Here is an 8,244-nt window from a genome sequence, read left to right as displayed (position 1 = left end):
GCGACAGACAGGACCCAAATAAATAAAATCATAAATGATAGAGGAGAAACAACAACTAACACCACAGAAATACAAAAAATTATAAGAAAATATTATAAAAAATAACTATACACCCACAAATTGGACAACCTGGAAGAAATGGATAAATTCCTAGAAACATAAAAATTACCAAAAATAAGACAGGAAGAAATTGAAAACTTGAACAAACCAATAATCAGCAAAGAAATTTAATCAGGAATAAAAAAAAAAAAACACCCAACAACAAAAAAACCTGGGCCAGATGCATTCACAGATGAATTCTACCAAACATTTAAGGATGAAAAACACAATTCATTCTATGAGGCCAGCATTATCCTGATACCAAAACCAGATAAAGTCTCCATTAAAAAGAGAGAGAGAGAGAAATACAGGCCAGGAGACACCTGGGTGGATCAGTTGGTTAAGTGTCTGATTCTCAATTTCAGCTCAGGTCACATCTCAGGGTCTTGAGATTGGGCCCTGCATTGGGCCCTGTGCTCAGTGGGGAGTCTGCTTAACCATCTCTCCCATTTCCCCCTGACCCCCCACTCTCCATCTCTCAAATAAACAAATAAATTTTTTAAAAAGAGAGCGAGAACTACAGACCAATATCCCTGATGAAATGGAAACAAAAATTCTCAATAAAATACTAGCAAATGGAATCCAACAATACATTTAAAAAAATCATTCACCACAATCAAGTGGGATTTAGTCCTAGCTTTCTAGGGCAGTTAAATATTTGCAACTCAATCAATGTGATATACCTCATTAATAAAAGAAAGAACCATATGATCATTTGAATAAATGCAGGAAAAGCATTTGACAAAGTACAACATCCATTCATGATAAAAACCTTCAATAAAGTAGGTTTAGATAGAACATGCTTAAACATATTAAAGGCCATATAAAGAATACACAGCTAATAATCATCCTCAATAGGAAAAAATTGAGAGCTTTTCCTCTAGTTCAGGAATAAGACAGGAATGTCTACTCTCATTATTGCTTTTTCACATAGTACTGGAAGACCTAGCCATAGCAATCACACAACACAAAGACATAAAAAGCATCCATATTATTAAGGAATAAGTAAAACTTCCACTATTTGCAGATGGCATGATACTCTACAGAGAAAATGAAATGCAAAAGACACCACCAAAAAATAGCTAGAACTGATACACGAATTCAGTAATGTTGCAGGTTACAGAATCAACAACAAAAAAATTCTATTGCATTTCTATACACCAGTGAAGCAGCAGAAAGAGAAATTAAAGAATCAATCCCTTTTCCATTTGCACCAAAAACAATAAGATACCTAGGAATAAACTTAACCAAAGAGGTGAAAGAACTGTACTCTGAAAATTAAAAAAAAAAAGATGAAAGAAATTGAAGATGACACACAAAAGAATGGAAAAGACATTCCATACTCACGGATGAGAAGAATAAATATTGTTAAGATGTTTATACTACACAGCAATCTACACATTTAATGCAATCCCTATCAAAATACCATCAGCATCTTTCACAGAGAAAGCATGTTTTGCTGGAACAAACAATCCTAAGATTTGTATGGAACCAGAAAAGACCCTGAATAACCAACACACTATAGAAAAAGAAAATCAAAGCTGGTGGTATCACAGTTCCAGAATTTAAGCTCTATCACAACACAGTAATCATCAAGAAATTATTGTACTGGCACAAAAACTGACACATAGATCAATGGAACAGAATAGAGAAACCAGAAATGGACCCTCAATCTACGGTCAATGAATCTTCAACAAAGCAGGAAAGAATATCCAATGGAAAAAAGACAACAAATGATGTTGGAAAAAATTAGACAGCCACAATCAGAAGAATGACACTGGCCACTTTCTTACACCATACACAAAAATAAACTAAAAGTGGATGAAAGACCAAATGTGAGACAGGAATCCATCAAAATCCTACAGGAAAACAAGGCAGCAAACTCTTTGACCTCAGCCACAGCACCTTCTTGCTAGACATGTCTCCAAAGGCAAGAGAAACAAAAGCAAAATGAACTATTCAAACTTCATCAAGATAAAAAGCTGTTTTCATAGCAAACAAAAGAGTTGCCAAACAAAAGGGCAACCTACATAATAGGAGAAGGTATTTGCAATTGTCTTTTTTAATATTTTAAATGGATGCTTTAATTTCTAGCTAAAGCAATACGTTACTGAGTGCACAATGGTCACAGAGAAAGAATGAAATGTAGAATTATTCTCTTAATATGAACACAGGAAAACACAAGAAACAAATAGTTTGCAAAAATAGATAAAGTGCAAGGAAAAACATTAAAAAATGTGGTAAATCCAAACCCCAGTATCTCCACTGGAATATTAAACAACAACAACAAAAAAAACCCCAAATGTACCTGGTAACACTAAACTCTCCTTGAATATATTCCATTGGGATTTTCCTAGAGCTATAACTAAAACATGAAGATAAAATTAAAAACACACACACAAAAAAAACCACAGAAAAACCACGAAAGCCCATGGAATGACAACCAATCTAATGAACATCATGACAATATAAATATCATATAGAATAATCTGTAACATGAAAGGAGTTTGTCACTGTTATTAACTGTTATTTTTCAGTATCAAAAGTTACACTATTTAGAAGATGGCAGAGGAGTAGGGGTCCCCGTTTTCAGCTGGTCCCCAGAGTTGAGCTGGATAGGTACCAGGCCATACTGAACACCCACGGAATCAGCCTGAGACACAGGAAGGTACATCTGGATCTCTACAAATGAACATCTCCAGCACTGAGTATTGAGGTACGAAGCAGGGAGCCATGAATCCGCGCACAGATATTGGAAGATAAATGGAAGGGGGAGGGAGCCGCTATATTCAGGGGCCAGGAAGCGGTAGCCACCTGTACTGAGGAGGGGCTGGACTCGCGCACTGGCACCAGCGAGAGAGAACAGATTGAGACCGTGAGCCGGGGAACACAGGCAACCAGACTAAAAACCAGAGTCCCAGAGTGTGCGCGAACCACACTGAAACGGAGCTCCGGAGCACGCGGGGGCAGCTTGTGGCTGGCGGTGTAAGAAAGACAAAGGACAGAGATGTGCTGGCCCTGGAAGTGAGGGCTGAGACGCTGGCTGTGGGGCACACATCCTGGGATGCTGTAGGGTTTAGCAACACCAAAAGAATCAGAGTTAAAGAGGTGAGAAGAGCTCAGTGGAGAGCATACTGTGATCCCTCTGTTCTGAGACAGAGGCTGAGATTCGGCCACTGCTGCTCTGACTCTCAGAAGAGGCACAGCAAACCGCCAGGGAAAGCCGCCAGAGAACAAAAGCCTGGAAATACCGGCTCACAGTGTGCCCATCCCCAACCCCCCTCGCAGCAGACAGGGAGACTCTACACAAACAGGGTTGCCTAAGTATCAGCGCAGCAGGCCTCTCACCCAGAAGGCAGGCTGAAAAATCAAGAAGCCCACATCCCTAAGGTCCCTATATAACAAGTGTGCACTGCATGGGTCCTGGTCAATAATTTGGGCTCTGGACAACCCCGCAACCTCTCCTCATCAGAATGATGAGAAGGAGAAATTCCCCTCAGCAAAGAAAAGACAATGAGTCTGTGGCATCTGCCACATAACTAATGGATATGGATATAACCAAATTATCAGAAATGGAGTTCAGAGTAACAATGGTCAAGATGATGTGTAGACTTGAAAAACATATTAATGAAAATATTAACGAGAATATAGAATCCCTAAGGGAGGAAATGAGAGCAATTCTGACAGAAATTAAAAATGCTATGAATCAAATGCAGTCAAAACTAGATGCTCTGACGGCCAGGGTAAATGAGGCAGAAGAACGAATTAGTGAATAGGAGGATGGGATGGTAGAAGAGAAGCCAAAACAGAAACATGGCTCAAAAAAATCAAATCTCGAGAATGTAGGTTATGGGAGATTACTGACTCAATGAAATGTTCCAATGTCAGAATTATTGGCATCCCCGAGGGCATGGACAAAAAGAGAGGTCTAGAAGAGATATTTGAACAAATTGTAGCTGAAAACTTCCCTCATCTAGCAAAGGAAACAAGCATTCATGTCCAAGAGGCAGAGAGGACCCCTCCCAAATTCAACATGACAAACCTACACCACGTCATGTCATAGTGCATTTCACAAATATTAGATCCAAGGATACAGTATTGAAAGTGGCCAGGGCAAAGAAATTTCTCACGTACCAAGGCAAAGGTATCAGAATTATGTCAGACTTGTCTACACAGACCTGGAATGAGAGAAAGGGTGGGGGGGGCATTTTTAAGGCTCTTTCAGAGAAAAACATGTGGCCAAGGATCCTTTATCCAGTGAGGCTGTCATACAGAATTGATAGAGAGATAATGACCTTCCAGAATCACTAGTCACTGACCAATTTCATAACCATGAAACCAGCCCTACACGAGATAATAAGGGATGTTCTATAAAAGTAAAAAGGCTCCAAGAGTGATACAGTACAAAAAGTCACAATCTATAGAAACAAAGACTTTACAGGCAACAAGACATCATTAAATCATATCTCTCAATAATCAAGCTCAATGTAAAAGGCCTAAATGCTCCCATAAAACTCCACAGTGCTGCAGATTGGAAAAAAAGACATGACCCATCCATTTGCTGTCTACAAGAGACTCATTTTGAACCTTAAGACAAATCCAGACTGAAAGTAAAGGGATGGAATACCATCTTTCATGCCAATGGACCTCAAAAGAAAGCTGGGGTAGCAATTCTCATATCAGACAGATTGGATTTTAAACTAAAGACTATAGTTAGAGATACAGAAGGGCACAATATTATTCTTAAAGGATGCATCCAACATGTGGATGACAATTATAAATATCTATGCCCCCAACTGGGGAGCAGCAAGATACACAAGCCAACTCTTAAACAGAATAAAGAGACATATAGATAAAAATGTGTTAATAGTAGGGGACCTCAACACTCCACTATCAGCAATAGACATATCACCTAAGCAGAAAATCAACAGAGAAACAAGAGCTTTGAATGCCATACTAGACGAGTTGGACCTCATAGATATATATAGAACACTACACCCCAGAACAAAAGAATACACATTCTATTCGAATGCACATGGAACATTCTCCAGAATAGATCATGCTCTGGGTCACAAACCAGGTCTCAAAGGATATCAAAAGACTGAAATTATTCCCTGCATATTCTCAGACCACAACGCTTTGAAATTGGAACTCAATCACAAGGAAAAATTTGGAAGAAACTCAAACACTTGGAGACTAAGAACCATCTTGCTCAAGAATGATTTGATAAACCAGGAAATCAAAAATCAATTTAAACAATTTATGAAGGCCAACGAGAATGAAAACACAATGGTCCAAAACCTATGGGACACTGCAAAGGCAGTCATAAGGGGGAAACACATAGCCATCCAAGTCTCACTCAAAAGAATAGAAAAATCTAAAATGCAGTATTTATATTCGTACCTTAAAAAGCTGGAACAGCAAGAGAAGAACAGGCCTAATCCATGTATGAGAAAGCAGTTGATCAAGATTAGAGCAGAGATCAATGAATTAGAAACCAGGAGCACAGTAGAGCAGATCAACAGAACTAGAAGCTGGTTCTTTGAAAGAATAAATAAGATCGATAAACCACTGGCAAGGCTTATCCAAAAGAATAGAGAAAGGGTCCAAATTAATAAAATTAAGAATGAAAAGGGAGAGGTCACAACCAACACCAGAGAAATAGGAAGGATCATTAGAAACTTTTAACAACAGCTTTATGCCAATAAATTAAGCATCCTGGAAGAGATGGAGGCCTTCCTGGAAACCTATAAACTACCAAGACTGAAAAAGGAAGAAATTGATTTTTTAAACAGACCAATTAATTATGAAGAAATTAAAGCAGTGATTAAAAACCTTCCAAAAAACAAAACTCCAGGGCCTGATGGATTACCCAGGGTATTCTACCAAACATTCAAAGAAGAAATAATACCTATTCTCCTAAAACTATTTGAAAAAAAAGAAAGAGAAGGAAAACTACCAAACTCATTCTATGAGGCCAATATTACCTTGATCCCCAAACCAGGCAAAGAACCCATCAAAAACGAGAATTACAGACCTATATCCATGATGAATATGGACGCCAAAATTCTCAACAAGATCCTAGCTAATAGGATTCAACAGTACATTAAAAGGATTATCCCTCATGACCAAGTGGGCTTCATCCCTGGGATGGAAGGGAGGTTCAACATTTGCAAATCTATCAGTGTGAAAGTTTATATCATCAAGAAGAAAGCCAAGATTCATATGATCATCTCAATTGATGCAGAAAAAGCATTTGACAAAATACAACATCCTTTCCTGATTAAAACCCTTCAGAGTGTAGGGATAGAGGGTACATTCCTCAATCTCAAAAAACCATCTATGAAAAGCCTACAGAAAATATCATTCTCAATGGGGAAAAGCTGGAAGCCTTTCCCTTAAGATCAGGAACACGACAAGGATTCCCACTCTCGCCATTATTATTCAACATAGTACTAGAAGTCCTTGCAACAGCAATCAGACAACAAAAAAGGATAAAAGATATTCAAAACAGCAAAAAAGAAGTCAAACTGTCTCTCTTCACAGATGACATGATACTCTATATGGAAAATTCAAAAGAATCCACCCCCAAACTACTAGAAGTTATAGAGCAATTCAGTAGTGTGGCGGGACACAAAATCAATGCTCAGAAATCAGTTGCATTTCTATCAACAATGAGACTGAAGAAAGAGAAATTACGGAATGCATCCCATTTAAGATACCACCAAAAATCATACGTTACCTTGGAATTAACCAGAGATGTAAAGGATCTATATTCTAGAAACTACAAATCACTCTTGAAAGACATTGAAGAAGACACAAAAAGATGGAAAAATATTCCATGCTCATGGATCTGAAGAATTAACATAGTTAAAATATCCATGCTACCCTGAGCAATCTACACTCTCAATGCTATCCCAATCAAAATACCAATGACATTTTTCAAAGAACTGGAACAAACAGCCTTAAATTTGTGTGGAACCAGAAAAGGCCACGAATCACCAAGGAAGTGTTGAAAAGGAAAAACAAAGCTGGGGGCACCACAAAGCTGGATTTCAAGTTGTACTACAAAGCTGTGATCACCAAGACAGCAAGGTACTGGCACAAAAACAGACACATAGAGCAATGGAACAGAATAGAGAACCCAGAAATGGACCCTCGGATATTTGGGCAATAATCTTTGATAAAGTAGGAAAAACCATCCGGTGGAAAAAAGACAGTCTCTTCAATAAATGGTGCTGGGAAAATTGGACAGCTACATGCAAAAGAATGAAACTATATCTTCTGCCCATTTTATGATTTGTTTATTTGTTTCTTCTGTATTGAGTCTGAGAACTTCTTTGTAGATCTTAGATACCAGTCTTTTATCTGTAACATCATTTGCAAATATATTCTCCCATTCCGTGGGCTGTATGTTAGTTTTTATGACTGTATCCTTGGCTGTGCAGAAGCTTTTTATCTTGATGGAGTCACAGAAGTTCATTTTTATTTATTTATTTATTTATTTTAATGATTTTTTATTATATTATGTTAGTCACCATACAGTACATCCCGGTTTCCGAGTGTAAGGCTCGATGATTTAGTTGTGTATAACACCCAGTGCACCATGCACTGTCGTGCCCTCCTTACTACCCATCACCGGTCTATCCCATTCCCCCACCCCTCCCCTCTGAAGTCCTCAGTTTGTTTCTCATAGTCCATAGTCTCTCATGTTTCATTCCCCCTTCTGATTACCCCCTTTCTTTATCCCTTTCTTCCCCTACTGATCATCCTAGTTCTTATGTTCCATAGATGAGAGAAATCATATGATAGTTGTCTTTCTCTGTTGACTTATTTCACTTAGCATTATCTCCTCCAGTGCTGTCCATGTTGTAGCAAATGTTGAGAACTCGTTCTTTCTGGATAGCTGAGTAATATTCCATTGTATATATGGACCACAACTTCTTAATCCAGTCATCTGTTGAAGGGCATCTCGCTCCTTCCACAATTTAGCTATTGTGGACATTGCTGCTATGAACATTGGGGTGCATATGGCCCCTTCTCACTACGTCTGTATCTTTGGGGTAAATACCCATAGTGCAATGGCTGGATCATAGGGTAGCTCCATTTTTAACTTTTTGGGACCTCCACACTGTTTTCCCGGTG

Source organism: Ursus maritimus, assembly GCF_017311325.1.
Source record: "Ursus maritimus isolate PB19 chromosome X unlocalized genomic scaffold, ASM1731132v1 scaffold_X1, whole genome shotgun sequence".
In the NCBI taxonomy this organism is placed as follows: Eukaryota; Metazoa; Chordata; class Mammalia; order Carnivora; family Ursidae; genus Ursus; species Ursus maritimus.
Note: the sequence above shows the minus strand (reverse complement) of the source record.